A 19080-nucleotide genomic window follows, 5' to 3' on the forward strand; every position below is an offset into this window, starting at 1 on the left:
GTGGACATGGAGAAAGTCGCATTTTACCAATTTCTGCACAGACACTGCTACCATGAAATGCCAGTTGTATGGGAACCCTAATGTATTCCATAAGGGGAGATTGGTTTGCACAAATGTGTATATTAGGCAGAACTGCATACAGGAAACGACCAATCAACATGCAACCATGCAGAAGCCAGAAGTGACTTTTAAAACAGCCCTAAAAGAGCCCAGAAAGAGCAAAACCAGCACGAAAACAGCACCGAGCAATCCCATGAGCCTTTGCAAATGCAATCCCAGGAGCCCTTGCACCGACCATTGAGGCCTGTGGAGAGTTGAATTTGAGCAGGGAGTTTTGGAGGGAGTGGTTATGGCGGAGTTTGGTGATTGGTAAGTGCTGCTGGTTTTTTTTAAAGGGTTTCCAGAGGTTTAAAGGTTGTTTGCAAGCTTTTTCTAATGGTATTTCAAATATATGTGATTTCGCTGACACCGTGCGGTGCCTCGGAACGTCAGGCCTGTCTAAATTGGGAGTTTCCTGTATACGAATGTGTTACATTAAGAGAAATTCACAGGGAAATGCAGATGAATTTTCATAAGATTTTTTTTTAATTGCCAAGTGATGTGGAAATGTGGATAACTGGATTTAATCTTAGAAAAATGAGAAATTAAGAGAAAATAAATTGACAAATTTCTCCCCCCCTTCTAGTGATAATACAGGGTTTCAGTTCTGAACAACTGAGGGGTTCTCCTAGGCCAGGTTGCTGAATTTGACCCTGTTTGAGCCATTGAGGAAGAACGCCTTTTGCTCATTCTTATCTGACCCTTTCATACCAGGCTGTAGGATTGGGCTGCCTAATATGCCATTGTTTAAAACAGGGCAGAGATTACTGAATAATTTAAAAACACCTTCATTCACTGTAAGTTGAGTAATGAAGTGGGAACGAGCCAGAATTCATTAGTGATAGTGCTGAGTGACAGTATAATAGATTTTCAGCACTTTCCTCCCAGGTTTATGGAATATAGAGTTCCACAAATATGCCATCTCTTGTAGACCATTATTCATATTAGACAAAGAAATGAGGGAAAGCAAACTTTCATTGTAAGGAACTGCAGAGAAAATGGAGCCAAACCTTTGTCTGTCCCAATTTGTGTTAGAGTGAAATAGGCTATTCTTAACTAGTGAATTAATTATGGAAAGTGCTCCCATTACATTTAACATATGTAATTGTTATTGTTTTTCACTGACATGAGTTATTCTGGGTATTTGTTCTGATCAAGATAAAAGATGAGGAAGTTCCCATTACAGGAAGCATTGATTTAAATGTTATCAGTATTCCTAATTAAACTTTGGAAGAACAGGGGGGAAGAGAGAAAATGTTTAAGCAGTGTACTGATTTCAGAGAGTACCTTCAAGCAAAGGGTCTGAGAGTCAAAATAATGAGAGAAATCTAGTTTGGTTTCACGTATTTCCTACCTAGATCTTTATCATGGAATTGTATCTAGCACCAGCTAATTCTGCTCCCACTTTACCTGGCATTTTCCATAGTACAGTGGTACCTTGGTTTACGAACTTAATCCGTTCCGGAAGTCCATTCTTAAACTGAGGTGTGCTTTCCCTAATGAGGCCTCCCGCCGCTGGTTCCCTTCCACCGTTCGGATTCCATTGTTAGACTAAGGTAAAGTTCTCAAACAAAGACACTATTTCCAGTTTTGCGGGGTTTGTAAACCAAATTGTTCTTAAACCGGACTGTTCTTAAACCGAGGTACCACTGTATGTAAACAAACAAGGGTTACAGGGAGGCCCAACTCTAAACTTTTGGCAAGGGGCAAGGCAGGAAAGGACACTGGAGAGCCACAATTGGTTGTGATGCACAGCATGCTTGTAATCATATTTAGGGACAAATGTGTTTGGCATGGGAGCAGCTGGTGGAACCCAGTTGTCTCATACAGTGTGAAGTATCTCTCTGGTGACCATGCATAGGTTACTGTTGCTCCGCTTAGCATGCCTCACAGGGTTATGAGGATGAATACTGGATTCAGTCTGAATTCCTTCCAAGAAGGGCAGGAAAGGCATGTGTTTGTAACAGCTACAAATAAGCAGTTGGGGGAGGGGGAGAGAGAATCTGCCTTCCCCTACTGCTACTGGCAATTCAGGTGGAACTGGGGAAAGGCCTTGAGTATTCATCTGCCAAGAAGCTCTCTCTCTCCAGCTCACAACACTCCTCCCAAACTGAGTGCTAGAATGACTTTGTGAACAAAACAAACTCCATTAGTAATAAAAGTGTTGGGGTGGTGTGGTTTTTCTAAAATATTATTTATGAATGCCAACAGGAATGCTATTGCAACAACTTCAAAGAAAGTTCAGCTGGCACGTTATTAAGAAGGGAAAACATGTTGAGGTGGCTGCTTGGTTTCAGAGCTAAGCAATCTGAGCAGAAGGCAGTTATGTAGCAGAGTTCTGGAAGCCTTCCATCCACTGCTGCTGCTCCCAGATATTAACCCAAGATGCAGACTAAACATTTGTACCCTGTTTGCACTGCCAGCTGACAAATGAAGGTAATTAATGAGCAGCTATAAGGTAGAAGAGTCTGGAAAATTGCAAGGCTTGTCAACTAAAATGCCCAGCGCTGACGCCAGAGTATAGATTTGAGTGCCTTAGGCCTGCTAAGTAATCTTGCACAGATGTGCACTTTATATTGACTTTCTGCAAAGTATTCCTTGCGTTGTACTTTTTTGGCTCCTCTGTGTAAGATCATCCCCTTGACCAATTCTTTCTGGCAGGCCATAGGCAGGGAAGAAATATCACCACTGCATATTCCGCTGCCAGTCATAGGAAGCAGCTGGCAATGGGATTAGACACTTGTCAGCGTTACATGCAGGTGTCAGTTCTTTAAAGACTCCTCTGACAATGCATGCTCTCAGAGACAGTAAAATCAGTTGCATCTGCTCTACCGCTTACTAGCAATTTCTACTGGGAACCCAGACCAAGGCTTTCCAAAATACAGTGATAAAGTGGGAGGCCCACAATCCTTCGAGCTCTCAGGTGAAAATTTATTGGCTCTGTTTTTCCCAGCCTAATGTAGGAAGACTCCTGTTGGATGAGATGAGAGGTCTATCTCCTCCAGCATCTTATTTCATTCAGTGGCTCACTGTATGTCATATACTATTTTAGGGCGCTTCCACACTAGTCCCCCTAGTGTAATGCAACTTGCTCTTTATCCTGCCTACATGCCCCTTTATCTACCCTCAAACTGGTTGTTGGGGGTTGAGAAGAACCCCCAGAATATGATGCAGGGGACGAGAGAGGAGATTGTTCCATCAGGTAAACTGAAATGCTTGCACTGATGTAACAATTGTAGTAGCGCAGTGTTTAGAATTCCATCTTAAACTTTAAGAGCACCTCGCACATCTAGTTTAAGAGATTAGACCCAAGCAGGAGGTAAGGCTAGAAGCTAGAGAGAAAGCAGCTAAAGGAGAGAAGACTTGTTGTACGTAGTTCTTTAATAAATCTATTTCTTGTTCAACTTCTCTGGCCTGCTTATTATTAATTAAGGAACACCGCAGTTAAGAGTGTTGGATTTACACTAGTGAGAAATGGGTTCAAATCCAGTAAACCATACATTTTACTGGATTATCAAGGACAGTTGTTATATTTCAGTCTAATTTACCTCACAGTACTGTGAGAATAAAGGATTATATATAAGAGGAAAAAATGTAAATAGTAATACACCAGATTATAAATGCACTGAGAATACCAAATCTAGATCTATTCTCTGCTGTATGCCATTGACTTTCTTTCAACAAGTAATGAACACACAAGATTAACCTGCAGTTTATTACTTTTTGCAAATACTAAAACGCTCTCCTGTTGAAAAGTAATTAGAAATACTGAACTTCCATGAAGAATAGGCAGTTGGTTGATATTAAAGCTGCAATATAAACATCGTCATTCAGTATTCCTCGCTGGCTATTTTAACAATTGCAATCAGTGGCAAATTAGCTTTCTTGTGAAAATCATTACGTACCAATAATAAGATTCACTCCATCTTTTTGTGAGACGAGCAAATCTTTCACAGAGGCACCGACAGCCACAGGAAGTGAATGGGAAGTTTGACCATAGAAAGGGTAGTTCACACAGCTACTAAAGCACCAAAAAATGCATTCATAAGGATTTTGCCATCATGAGTAAAATCTGATATGCACATTGGCTCTTTTGTATTCTCTATCAGCAGGCCAGGGTACAATCCTAAATCTGGCCACTGCCCAGTAGGGCTTAACAGAACCACAGGGCCACTGCCAAATCTGTCACCTTTTTGTGCATACAAGCCAGGGTGGAAAGTAGAGGGGAGTGACCCAGGAACAACCTGCAGCATGCACAGCAATTGAGCCCAAATCAGGCCTGGTGCTGTCACATGAATGCCCTATTTCAGAATTTGTTGCTAGCTGCTGCCCACAGGGAACACTTCTACCCACCCATTTGGTAGGCAGAACAGAGAGCTCTGCACCAATGGAGCAACACTAGTATCAGTCCACAGGCAGAAGCTGGAGGAGACTATCTGGCATGACTGGGCAGATAGACACCTCCACTCAGCACCCTGTCTAGTTCAGGTGCTCTACAGCTGCTTTTTTAAAGAAGGGAAAACTGTGGATGATCATCATGTTTCTCCCCACATTACATTTAATTAAGCCCTGGATTTCATCTCATGGAGGAAGGACCATTGTACAGTACATATAGCCATGCAACTGCTCGCACTTGTGGACAGTTCTCACAAACTGCTTAATTCATGGCAGCTTCAGTTTCTATTCAATGGGTGGTGACTTTCAGCAGCTCTGTAGCCATATCCCAAACTTGCAACGTGGCCTGTGTACAATGGACTCATGTGGAATGAGCCACTGTTGTTGTTTTAAACAGTTTTCATGAGGCTGGTTTGTGCTGAGTTCTACACATGGCACAATTTTTTGCACAATGGGCTCTGCATCTAGAAGCACAACTAAAAAGCAGCATGAATTGCCTATAAACTACACATCTTGTTTACTGAAAGAATCATAAAGTTTGGCCTATGCAGCCAGTCCTACACATGTTCACACTGAAGCTGAGTCCTCTTACGTTCAATGGGACTTGCTCCCAAGTAAGTTTGCATATGATAGCATCCTCTATCTGGCTTTAGTCATATAGTGGCTTCCAGACTGCACAAAGCACTTAATCCCAGAGATGTTTGTTGCTAGTGAGAGCAGCATTTGAGAGCACATGCTCGGTGATTTCAGTTAAATTTAAGCCCCTTCCAGGGATGCTTTGCAGACAAAGCCCAGCAATTTGCTCACCAGTCCATTTTCTTTCATGTAGAAGGGCTGGATTATTCTTTATTATTACAGTATATTAGGCAGAGATGTGCCAAGTGGGTGCTGGCTAACATCTCTGAATGCTTAAATGATAGGTTCTCTAGCTATGTAGTAATGTAAGCTTCGGAGCTGAGCACCCTTTCATTATGCGCTATTTGAGGTCAGGCTCCAGGCTGTCAAAGTGACTTGTGACAGTTCCATATCACAGGAAATTAGGCATAACATGAAGAGCACAAGTTCACATACCTCCACATTTTGTATACAGAAGTCTGAGGCTTAACAAATGCTAGAAACAGGACTGTACTATAACACATGAGTTAGAAATATGTATTGTTTTACCTTTAGAAAATGACGAGCCCTATATAATTACATTCTATTCTTACTAGGACATGGTAAATAGTGGTAAATAATTTTTGCGGTTAATAATCAATATGCATCTGTGGCACACTACTGTGTGTGTCACAAAGGCCTGTGTGTTTTTGTTTGGGTGTGGATAAAACTACAAAAGAGTTGGGTAGAAAACTGGGAAGAAAAACCCCAGCTCTAGCTTCTCCCTGCTCTCATTTTTACACATTAGATAAGGATGACCTAATGTTCTTTTAGTAGAGTATGGAGGCACTCATATGAACTTTTGGTAGGTCAAGGGCTAATTTGCTAGAAGCTATTTCATTTTTCAAATATACCTATCACTGTTAGGCATCATTCTCTAGTGGGAGACAAGGGAAAGGCATGTCTGGATAGTGTTTCATGAATCCACATTTTATACCAAACTAAAAAGAATGAGGCAATTAATTTTCAATGGTTTCCTTAGAGTTTCAAGGACTTTATTCAGGGGATACTTCTGAGAGTGTTAACACAGCAGATCTAGTTAATCATTTCTTTTTCTCCAGACCCTTCTGACTTTGGCAGAAATGGCAAAATCTGACATTAACCTTGATCTTTAATTTGACATCCATGACTTTTGGAGAGTTAATTTTTGAAACTCAGTACATACTTCAAGTTGTTTAAAGGATTTAAAGTGAACGAAGATTCAGCATTGCCCCCCCACAAATACCCAAATACAACAAGGTTTTGAAATTCTCTACATTTTATGAAAACAGAGAATTGAGAATAATTTTATTCCATTGGACACATGCATTGTTATTTTTTAGCACAGGAAATGTTTCTATAAAGTTTTAAGATAACAGCATTCCTATATTTATGACCCTTATCAAACAAAACCCTGCTGAGTGTATTTTCATTTGAAAGGGCTTGCCTGCAGAGTGTGGTGCAACATGCTATTACTCTGATTGATGGGACACCCTCGTGTCCCATAAATTCCCATTATTTACATTATTAGCCATAGAACTTTTGTTTAAGCAACTGTGCACCCTTACCCAAATCATTAGTGGTGGTGAATCACATAATCCATTGAACAGGTTGCTGGAGATGGTACGGATGTCTACCTCCCTTTGACATCAATAGGGCCTTAGCATTTAACAATGTTCTAGATTGCACTTGCTGAAGAGTGTTTCATGGACTGTTCCAGGTTTCTTCCTTGAACTTTCAGATATCTTTAAGGACATCTCTAGCTCTTTTTTCCGCAGTTAAGGGAAAACAGGCAAGCAATATTCTACACAGGCAAGCAACAGGTCAGGGACACCTTCCAGCCAATCAAAAGCACTCAGTGAGGGTATAGGGCAAACTGGTGTAGCCTGGTGAGGGATTATGGACCAAAGAGGGGCCTGAGGGTCTCCACTTCCTAGTGCAAAGGATTAACTGTAATAGACTTCTTACAGCCGGGCTTTTGCTATTCCACATGGACACTGGATAGCTACCCACAGTTTAGCCTAGGCTCTCTGAACACACCACAACATATCTAGCTGTGGGTTTGTTGTGGGCACTTGCCATATTCCAAGACAGAATTAGATAGACTTTTAACACCTTTGGTTTCAGTGGGGTACATAATGCTTAACTCTATGTTGGATTGTTGCCTTGCTGCAAGGCACTTAACCTACTTATCTATAGTTCCCAACTCATTTTTCATAGGCCGGGGTGGTAGCACAAGAGGTCTGCCACACACACACACACACACACACACACACGTAGCAATCCTAGATTTAACCAGTAGGGCAGTCATGGAGCCGCAGCTTAGCTGTGTAACCTTGTGTGTAATGTTATGGGCACATACAAGCAGAAAGGGCTAGGGATCGCTTCACATTGCCACAAAAATGTCCAGACTCAGTTTTAAGCTTTAACTACTGTCATTGGTTTAGAGCAGTAGTTCCCAGTTGGTGTTACGCAGACTACCTGCACCATTTGGATAACAAATACTACCATAGAGCTATAAATATTCTCAAAAGTAGGGGGTCCATGTCTTGGCTTTTGAAAGTACATAGTACTTAGCTAATTGGGAACCAATGCTTTAGAGAATAATGTGAAAGAAACACGTTTGAGGCACAGTTAAATAGCATCTACAAGCAATAATTCAATTTCCCTCTCTCTCTCTCTCTCTCTCTCTCTCTCTCTCTCTCTCTCACACACACACACACGTTCTTAACATCTATACATAGAGATAAATAATCTCCCTCCCTTTTGCGCCGTCTTTTCCAGTGAAGTAGGAGTCATTACCCTTTTATTATTATAGATATGTTCTCTAGGAGTTGATTCAATGAAACATATGGCCCGATTAAGGACATATAAATTAAGTGGGAAGGGATTGCGTTTAATAATTACCTGCAGCTGCAGCTCTCAGCAGTTGCAAAAAACATACACATTTCTAAAACTCGTATTTATAGAAGCACAGGAAAGTACCAATGTTTTTTCAAAGGAAGAGAGAAATGTAGGCACAGTAAAGGACGTAATGCAGCTTGAAACCCAGTGTAATTCTTTCTATATGCAGGCCACTGCTCCATTTTTCAGCTTGCCAAATGTGCCAGTTGTCAATGCCCAGTTCATTAGCACTTTTCTGGTTCTACGAAAGGCCAGGCCTAAAGGCCTGAAGTTCAATCTTTGTTTAAAATACAGTGTTTCTTTCCCATATTTCTAATTTTTTTAACAAAGGCAGTTTGCTGGCGTTGCTTTAGTAACTGCATGTGAAATAAATGGAAAGTAACGCTTATTACTTGAAAAACTAGAGAGAGACATGAAATGGAAGCATTAAACATAATAAACCTGACTGTGTCTTAGCAACTGTATGGAGTCTATCTTTCGAGTTTATTATGGTTCGATGGTTATCAGAGACTTAGGCAAACATTCACTCCCATTTAAGAATTGAAAACAATTTCTCAGCTCTTTTACAGGCAATCCCTTTCTTAAACCAGCATTGTCTTTCTCACTAGGAAGTCTCCTCTTTCCACTCATATCGCCCAGTTATATTGATTGAACTCCCCTTCTAATGCGCAAAGCTAATGGCTCCATCTTCCTGCATGTCTCATGAAAATAGTAGGGAAATCAATTCCTCAGCTTATGAAGACACCAAAGATCTTTTAAAATCTTAAAAATGGGTGGAAAGATCAATGTCTCCTTAGTTTCATCTTCAATACTAGCTGGTGCCTAAGCAGGCCATGAGTCTTTTGAGAAGGACTGCCTTCATAAACCAATATCAATATTTCTGGAATACACTCTTCATGCTGAATTGATGTGTGACCTTGATAAGAGTCCTTAAAGTTTTCTTGACTGCAATGAGATTAGGGCTGCATTCCTTATACAGTAGTACCTCTGGTTAAGAACTTAATTTGTTCCAGAGGTCCGTTCTTAACCTGAAACTGTTCTTAACCTGAGGTACCACTTTAGCTAATGGGGCCTCCTGCTGCCGCCACACGGTTTCTGTTCTCATCCTGAAGAAAAGTTCTTAACCTGAGGTACTATTTCTGAGTTAGCGGAGTCTGTAACCTGAAGTGTCTGTAACCTGAAGCATCTGTAACCCGAGGTGCCACTGTAAACATTTACTGTACCTGAAGTCAGTGGGACTTTCTTCTTAGTAAACAGGCATAGGGTTGCCCTGTAACTATAACTGCTGAGTACTTCTGGTTTATAGATAATGAACATTTTGAATCTTACTGATTGGGTGGACAAATTACTGCTCTGAAAATGGACTCATTGGGTGGTGTCCAACTAAGTTTTACTCAGAGTATCCCCACTGAAACTAATGAACATAGTTAGGTTAGGTCTATTACTTTCAATAGGTCTAGCTAAATGCCATCTTATGTTGTCAACAATGGTCTTTCATTTTTTAAATTTATTTTTGTAGTCTGCTGCTATGCACGCCAATGAAGGCCATTTTGCCCACTGAGACATACTATACATACAGCTTAAGTCCTACTCAATGCAGTGGACTTGCTTTTGAGCAGACACTTGTATACACACACTTGTACTGCAAGTGTGTACAGGTTTGCCCCTTTCACAGTATTATTAGTTAATCGGTAGAGTGTGGATATATATAGCCGACTTTTGAAAGCCAACTCACAGTTGACATGACAAAATCTGCAATAAACAACAGGAGCAGCTATTTTAAATTATGTTTATTATATGTGGGGAAAAACAAAATAAAATATTGCAGAGGTAGGAAAATGCTAACTTTATGTGGGCTCATGTGAGAATGAATTCAGTGTCAAGTTAGGAGGGTACATACATACATAAAATAAAATAAAATAAAATAAAATAAAATAAAATAAAATAAAAAATTGCTAGAAAAGTGAAAGTTCAAAACTGATGCAACCAAAATATAAATTGAATCAATGAAACAATACAACAGGACTGCCTTTCCATTTGAATTTAAGTGGTCTGGCTGCACCTACCCTCTGAAATTCCCTCCTGTTACTTATCACATAGTGCCTCCCTATTGCCACGGTTCCAACTCAGTTGATTGGCACTCATCCAGTCCATCACTGCATCCACATGATGGTCCAGATCATGCATAATCATTTGTGATTCAAATGTTATGGAGAAATAGAGCTGCATGTTAATTCACTTTAAGATGTATCACAGGAAGCGATTAATAAATGGGATTAAATAAATAATAATAATATTGGTTACATGAAAATCCCAGCTTTCCAGATCTACATGGTGCTTTCTTTAGGTTCTTTCTATATACCCATATAATCTTTTGCAAATGACACTGTATTTTATAAATTTCTTATTAAAATGTATCTCCCTGGCTTCCCCAATAAATAAGATTGTTATTATATAATGCTGCTCATCATTAACTGGATAGCTGTCATGAAACTACTTTGAGGTCATTTAGATTAGCTGGTAAAGAAATTTAACACACATTTGGTCAGGGATCTACACAAATAAAGATGTTAACAAGATAACTTACTTTTGACCTAGGTAAAATTGTAGCCTATTATTATTACATTTAAAAAGTCAGTATGCTTTTATTCTAATTACTCATTAATATTAGACCCAACAAACCACAATGTGGTCCTTCCAGTGATCAAAGACTGGCTTTGATTATCTAGGCTATTCAAATAAGCTCCTACAGTACTGACATAAAACATACAAACTTCAAAATAAGTGGGAAGATTCCAGGCAATGAAACAAACTCCCCTGCTCATGTATGGAGAGGTCAGCTGTCATCAATATCACAGTCAAGCCAAGGATACTTTATGTTCTAAAGAAGACTCCCTTCTTTGGCAGGAATGTGGAAAGGTTTTTATTGAAAGGGAGAAATTATTCAAATTTCAGAGTGTTCCCAAATCTAAAGACTTTTAACGCATGAGCACACTCACTCAGAAACATACCGTATTTTTTGCCCCATAGGACGCACCGGCCCATAGGACACACCTAGTTTTTTTGGGGGGAAATAAAGAAAAAAAATTATTCCCCCCCCTAGGTGCGGGGCTGGGGCGGGGGAAGCCCGAGCTTCCCCCGACCCCAGCGCCCAGAACAGGCTGCCATCTGTTAGCCGTGGGAGAGCCGACTTCGCGCGGCTCTCCCACGGCTAGCGGAGCCCGAAGCTTGGGGTGTGCTGAGCTCAGCGCGCCCCAAGCTTCTGGGTGCAGGCAAGCTCTCCACTAGCGTGGGAGAGCTGCGTCTCCCACGGCTAGCGGATAGCTTCCTGAAGCGAGAGGGGTTGGTGCGCACCGACCCCCCTCGCTCTCCAGGCTTCAGCAAAAGCCTGCATTCGCCCCATAGGACGCACACACATTTCCCCTTCATTTTTGGAGGGGAAAAAGTGCATCCTATAGGGCGAGAAATACGGTAAGTGGAACAAAACCTCTGTTTTCTGACATCCCAGTTATTATCTGGAACTCTGTGGATGAGTACAGATGCCATTTACCTGTGTTCGTGTAACCACCTGATAGATAAGTCAGTCCCTGTGGTCCAAACCTGATAACTGGATAATTAATCAAATAGTTATACTGTGGGAAGTACCACTAGACAATTTTGTGAGCACCATTTTTGTTGGAAAATGAACGTTCCAACGTTCATTGTTGTTGGACAGTTTGGATTTTCCTGCACCTTGGCAGCTCCCCACTCTGCTATTCCAAGCCTGCTGAGAGAAATGATGCATAACAGCATCATTGTAGAACTTCTCCTTCCTTCCTTCCTTCCTTCCTTTCTTCCTTCCTTCCTTCCTTCGTCCTTAAAGCCACAATAGCTTGCCTGAAATAGAATATTTGAATATTTGGACCCAACTAGACGCTGGTTGCCTTCTACAGAATGTGTAGATCCAGTGCAAAAGTGCATCTGCTGGCAGGGGCCAGGGAATCACAGCAGACCAAGAGAGGAATTTAACCCTTTCTTTTCCTGCTTCAGTTCTGAGGAAAATCATAGGAACCTAGGAAGCTTCCTTGTACCGAGTCATACCATTTGTGTGGGATGTGATACATAAGTAGCAGTCAAATACAACATTCCTTATTTTCCTAGAGTGGACATGCGAGAGACTGTTTGGTCCAGCCAGTCAAAAACTTCCTGTTTCCTCCTGGCTGGGACGTACTTCTTTTGCATGTGACTAGATGTGGGCATGACCTTACCTGTCTAGATAACACAAAAGGACAGGGCAAGGAGCCATCTCTCTCTTTCTGACTTTTTGACTCTCCGTATGGGATAGATCCGCATGTATATACTTTGTAACTAAGTCTGCCTTCAGGAATCCAACTGTGAACTGATGATGTGAGTAAACTTCTTTTATACAGTATACTTTACACAAGTTTGTGGTGTGTTTATTCTTTTAAGAGGGATATAAGGGAACTCCCAGGGACGTGGGTGGCGCTGTGCGTTAAACCACAGAGCCTAGGACTTGCCGATCAGAAGGTCGGCGATTCGAATCCCCGCGACGGGGTGAGCTCCCATTGGTCAGTCCCTGCTCCTGCCAACCTAGCAGTTCGAAAGCACGTCAGAGTGCAAGTAGATAAATAGGTACTGCTCCGGCGGGAAGGTAAACGGCGTTTCCGTGCGCTGCTCTGGTTCGCCAGAAGCGGCTTAGTCCTGCTGGCCACATGTACGCTGTACGCTGTTTCCCTCGGCCAATAAAGCGAGATGAGCGCTGCAACCCGAGTTGGTCACGACTGGACCTAATGGTCAGGGGTCCCTTTACCTTTACCTAAGGGAACTCACAGGAATCTAATATTGAGAGGCTTAAACAAGCCTGCAACCAGCTACCTGCTGTGCGTTTAAAAGTGGAATGTTAAACTCTGCTAAGTTATAGAACTTGCTAGTGCAAGTTAGGAAGGATATTAATAAACAATATAGCCTCTCCTGCCTCCATGAACATTCTCACAATTTGTCCCTCTAGTTTAGTACTGTTGACGCTGACAGAGGCTCTTCTTTCAAGGTAATACGTAGGGAGTCTTTCTCAGTTGTACTTGCAGACACCAGAGATGAAACCTGGGATCTTTTTGCATGAAAAGCATGAAAACTGAGCCATGATCCTTCCCATTTCTCAAAATCTGCTATTTATTATTTTATTTATTTTGCAAATTTTATGTACCACTTGAGTAATAAACAAAGGAAACACACCTCAAAGTGGTTTACAAAAATTATTTGCATTGGAGAAGTACCCTAGTGATGCCTGCTGCTATCCTGATAAGTATTGATACACATGGGTTGCCATATTTTAAAAAGTGAAAATCCAGACACAAAGGTTGTTGAAATTCCGGACATATGGCAGCCCTAGATACACCCCACCCCCAGCAGATATTATTTGCTTTTAAATTAAAATTTCTAATGCACATTCTACACAAAGTCACATTTAACATTGCATCTCGGTCCTTTCTTTCATTCAGACAGGTAACAGAGAAATGCCTATTTCACTGAAATGTCTGGAGAAAAAATTCTTTCAAAAGGTATTATTAACAGATATTATTTTAACTAAATCATTCTCAATTTTATTTTTTTTAAAAACCCTTGCAGCCATAGTTTAGCCATCCTGATCGTATACATTTTCCTAGACAAAACAAGGCACTCTGAGAGACATGGACTTCTACGCAAAGTGTGTTGATCATGTTACATTAACAATATGATCAGCAATCACATCATAGGCTTCAAAAAATAAAATGCCAAGTGCATTTACTGGTGATCGTTGCCACAGTAGCCACTGGGCCCAAAGTGCCCTGGAAAGGACACTTTACATCTTCTCTTGCCATCTGTGATCATATAGCATGCGGGTGGTGGGGGGGAGGAGAGACTCATGTGTTGCAGTGCCGATAGCTATGCCTTCCCATTTCACTCTGGCCCGGTATTTTATTTTAAAAAACTTTTGATGTGATGGCTAATCACAGCGCTAATGTAATGTTCAGTTAGGTCCTTAATTAGTGTTTATTGTCTATAGCCAAAGGGTTCTGCTTCTCCAAATTGTGTCTAGGATACCCTACCACCTGGAACTAGGTCTGTTGGACCAGCAAGAGACCAGTTAGCTGCTGTATCGTTCCCATATGGTCTGCAGGTACCAGAAGGCCTAAAATAAGTCTTTATGGCCCCATAACTTACCACCATGTGGACATGCTTTTCTTCAACTGGTCATCACAGATTACTTTCTAAAAGATACCAATGGCTAGTGATAAGCACAATACAAGGCATATTTTCTTGCCGCTTTGCAATAAGCACTTACCATTCTTTTTTGCAGATACAGTTCCAGTTTTTTTCTGTTTGCTGGGATACAGCCAGGTTGTGGCCTTCAGCACTTTTTCTCAGGTGCCTGCCTATTTCTTTTTAATTGTGCCTCTTGATCCTGCCTGCTGCCTCTTGGATAGCGATTTGCCTGCACAATGCAAGTTCTCAGCAGAGTGCCAAAAACACTCAGCTTGCTATTTGAAATGTATCCCTTAGGTACCGTTGCAGTGTTGTTGAGAAATGTGCAGTTGGCTGGCCAGCAGGTTTCTGAAGCAGCAAAATTGAATTTGGCAAAGGGTGAGGCCGTTCATATTGCTTCCAGGTGAACTTTAGCTTCAGGATCATTTAACCCTGTGGTATTTGATGGTGGTTGTCAAAATTGCATTGCTTTTATTTAAAATATGTTTCTTTTGGACCGAAGGAATATTTTTTCCAATGCTTCATATTTGCTCTGTTGCTAAGAGAAATCCTTTCTCTTTGCCTTGTTCTTAATTTAAATACAAATCTGCTTATCAAGTTTACTTTGTGACATACATGTGGTGGTTAATATTGACACCCCCCCGAAACACATATACACTCCCCATCATTATACTTTCCAAGGCAGCTCTCTCTATTATCTTTTTGGTTAGGCAATTAGTAGAGCAATCTCATATGTCAATTACATTGGAGTCAGAGATATGCTACCACTATACTGGCAGGATGGATATTGCATATGGGATGTGCTCAGCCAAGGATGCACAAAAAGAAACAACAGGAGGGCCTGCTAGTTCTGTGGATGAACATACACTGAGGTGTTTATCAGAAAGACAAAACCAGCTCTGTATTAGGGTTCTCTGCACAATCATATGGATAAGTTTGTGGTCTTTTCCATTACTGTACATAGTCTTCCAGTCTATAAGGTCATTATTTTGTCAGTACAAATCACACTCTATACATTCAGTTTTCAAATTAACTGTTGGTTCCTTTTTATTGTTTAAAATTGCTTGGAAAAATACCAGAGTGCCAACAAAATGCAGCGACGTGTTTTCAATATTGATTTCACCCCCAGCACAAAAAGCTAACAAATCAGAATATAGATTCAAGATTGTATAACTGTTCCAGTGTAGATTTATCGGACATATTAAATAGGACAATCTTGTTCAGTTCTAGCGCCAGGGTACAGAGGAGTAAGTGCTAAATGTGATTTATACTCAAAAACCAAGGAACTTTCCTCATATTTCCTATCCCATAAACTTGCTAATCACTTTAGAGATAATATCATTAAAATACACACTTCTTACATCACAGATTTAAAGCTTTCTGTCCTCATTCAGACAAACTGGGAAAACTTTTTGAAAGGTCTTCTAATAAATAATATTGATATATGCTAGGAATGCACTCCTTATTTAATTTTTCCCATTCTTTTCTTTTCATCAGGGAACAGATAGTTTTATTCAGAATCTATTATTTATAAACAGTCATAAAACTGCTTTCATGAAATAGTTACACAAGAGATATTCCAGAGAGATCCAGCTTTGAGAAAAATGTAAAAAGTTATTTGTTTAAAGCCTGCATGTCCATGTGTTTCCCTCAGTGTAATGCAGTAACAACAAAAAATCTTCCCAGTCTAAAGCAATTGAGTTAGGAGAGAAGGTTATACGACGTATTCACACTTATTCATAAATCCATAAGTACAGTAATGTTTCATAGATTGTCCTCTGATGACACAATGGGGTGTATGTACTGCTGTATGGGCTGTGCTCTCACCCCTAATAAGGGGAAAGATGGGTGTTGGGCTCCACAGGAACAAAATACAGTTAAATTATTCCGAAGTACTAACTAGGAAATAATTATTTGTAATTCACAAGCAGCCATACAAGTTATATGCAAGATAAGGCTACCAATGACTGCTAGCCAATATGCCAATGATCAGTCTCCACTGTTGGGGACAGTATTTCCCTGAATACCAGTTGCTGTGAATCTCAGCTGTGGAGAGTGCTTTCTCCCTGATGCCTAGCTTATGGGCTTCCCATGGGAATTGGTTGGCCACTGTGAAAACAGATTGCTGGAGAATAGATAGGCCTTGGCCTGATTCAGCAGGTCTTTACTTATGTCAATAAGTGATGCTTGCCCAAGCAAGCTGCTTTTGATGAAGATTCTCTTCCTTTCTTGGCAGCTGTAATCCTCACAACTGGATCCCAGTGGTACACAGGTGTTTAACTCCCTCCTAGCCTGACTAAACAGTTCACATAAGCGCAGCAGCCAAGATTGGAATTCTTTTCTTGCACAGTACAGCTTCCACAAAAGAATTTCCCTTTTTCATATAGCTTATACTGTATAACACTATCCTCTGACCAACCCCAGAACTGCTGGGAATACAATTTTTCTTCCTGCAGCAACAAAACACAGGCAGAAGGTGGAAGGGAAAGCATGCCTTCGTTGTAGCATAAATTACATGTTCTTTGTTCCTGCCTTTGGCCTTCTCCACTTCTCCAAATGTATCTCCAGAGCAAGAGGTAAGGTGATTATGTAGGGCATGCCCTGGACTAAAGTTCAGATGGGAGTTGTGGCCCCAAATATCTGGACAGCACCGGGATGGAAAAGGTTGATGTAGGGTTTGTCTGGGGTTTTTTTTACTCTAAAAAAGGAAGCTGGACTTTCCCCCTGTTCTCTCGTTCCTTGGGGATATACATTTGCATAATGTACCTGCCTTTTCCAATAGGTATCCATTTGGCCTGAAACTATGGCTGCCTATGCACCATACATTTCAAGCACATGACTTCCCCCAAATCTGGGGACTGTAATTTGTTAAGGGGTTTAAGGGTTCTGGGAATTGTAACTGTGACGGGTAAACTACAGCTCCCAAAATTATTTGGGGCAAGTTGTATGCTTTAAATATATGATGTGTACATAGCCTTTGTTGTAGTGCATGAGGGTATGGAGAGAGAGAGAGAGAGAGAGAGAGAGAGAGAGAGAGAGAGAGAGAGAATGAATGAGAATATGCCTGGTGTTCTTATTGCAAACACTGGGTAGAAGCTTGTGTTCAATTCTAGTATAACCTCTAATGTTCCCATTGGAACAAGAACAAAGAATAACAGGAGGAGAATTGAGAGAGGGTTGAGTCGTGATCAGGATTACAGTCTAAAATAACCTGCGACTGAATATGTCTGTGCACAGTTCATAAATATTTCCACAGATCCATTTAAATGTACAGTAATATTTATTTTACTTATTCAAGTATCGTGAAGGGAAATAGTGGTTCCATTTTGTTATCAGGCACTACTGGGAGTAATTAGCAGTGAATGAACATATTAAAACCTCCATAATGGGATTTGGGTAGACACCAAAGCAAATAATACATTAACACATTAGAGATTACAGGCATCTTTAAAAAATGTATGGTCTTGCTGGGCGGATGACATTACACAGCCAATATGTCAGAATAATGTTTGCTTGTCCCTTGTTAATATTGGTGGATTTAGGTCCTTATTCAGCACTTACAAATAAATGATGCAAGCAGGGATTTAAAAGTTTGAATAAACCAAACTGTTACTTTTTTCTTTTTGCATCAAGTGATACAAAGGGTGCAGTATTTCTGTGCATTTCTGAGCAGTTAAGTGGAGTGGTCATTAATTAAATTACTTTCCATTATTTTCTTTTTTCCTTCCTCCTTAACATATAAATGTAGTCCAAGTGGGATCAATATGTGATCCAATATCAATTCTCCATGAAACCCATTCGTTTGGTAGTTGTCATTTAGGACTTAGAGTGAATAGTTCTAAATTTGATCCATGGATAACCCTAGGCAATGCACTACCTCTTCATAGACTGCATATGCACTCCTATTTACACTGCAACCACTGCCCTCCCACTGCTGGTTTGGGAAGCGATGTACATAAATTAGCCACGATTCATATCCAGCCTGTCCCAGTCCTGTTGTTCTTTGAGAAATATTGCTCTTTGATGCTCTTTCTCATAAAACAGCTTCAATCCAAATTGATAAAAATAATGAGCTCACTGTGTTTTAAACCAGTAATGAGTACACAGTCTTAGCCTCACTTCCTATTCTGCAAAAGCAGGATTGATGATTATTCTGTCCTAGAATTAAAGTTGTGAGTTCTTTAAATTTTTGTGGTTGTGTTCTGCAACATGTCAATGACGCGATATTAGTGCATTTGTGGCAGATATATAGTGGACCATCCGCACGTCATTCCACTTCCATGCCATTAGTTGTTTCCTGAATGTGATGCTTCCTTAATGTTAATGCATTGTTGCCACTGGGAGGGCCATCACAAAAGCAGGACAAAAAGTAATCTGGAACATTACAATCACAACAAAACTTTTGCAAGCACAAACATTATCAGAAGTGGACTGCGTATAACGACCTGATGACCACAAATTATCATGAATGCACAATAAAAAGGACACCTGGAGGGGCCTTGATTCTCTTGGAAAAGAATTGGGTACACCTAATATCTCACACATCAAGAATGTTAGGAAAAGGAAAAGGGGGGAAACAGAAGAAAACCTGACATCTTTCATCATTTGTGCATGTGGACAGCAAGGAAGGACAGAATTTGGGTTCAGCATATGCTATAAAACCCAGAAAAAGATGAAAAAAATAATATATTCTCAGAGCCAAGCAATAGGAAAGGGATGAGAAGGAATTCTCATATAGTGAGGAATTGTGCTTATGGGGCCAGCAAACCTTCATATTGCAAATGCAACTGGAAATGACTCTCTCGG

General features: G+C 40.6%; 1 long non-coding RNA gene across 4 annotated transcripts in view; it reads left to right on the plus strand.

Annotated features, from left to right (window-relative positions):
* The first annotated feature begins 275 nt into the window (after positions 1 to 275).
* The window catches only part of LOC308472695, a 43664-nt gene continuing 24859 nt past the window's right edge, over positions 276 to 19080 (plus strand). For all 4 annotated transcript variants that reach the window (XR_013983636.1, XR_013983637.1, XR_013983638.1 and 1 more), the window contains exon 1: positions 276 to 369. This is a non-coding gene — a long non-coding RNA (uncharacterized lncRNA). The remainder of the gene's footprint in view (positions 370 to 19080) is intronic.

The sequence above is a fragment of the Podarcis pityusensis genome (assembly GCF_964106645.2).
Source record: "Podarcis pityusensis genome assembly, chromosome: 3".
Lineage (NCBI taxonomy): Eukaryota > Metazoa > Chordata > Lepidosauria > Squamata > Lacertidae > Podarcis > Podarcis pityusensis.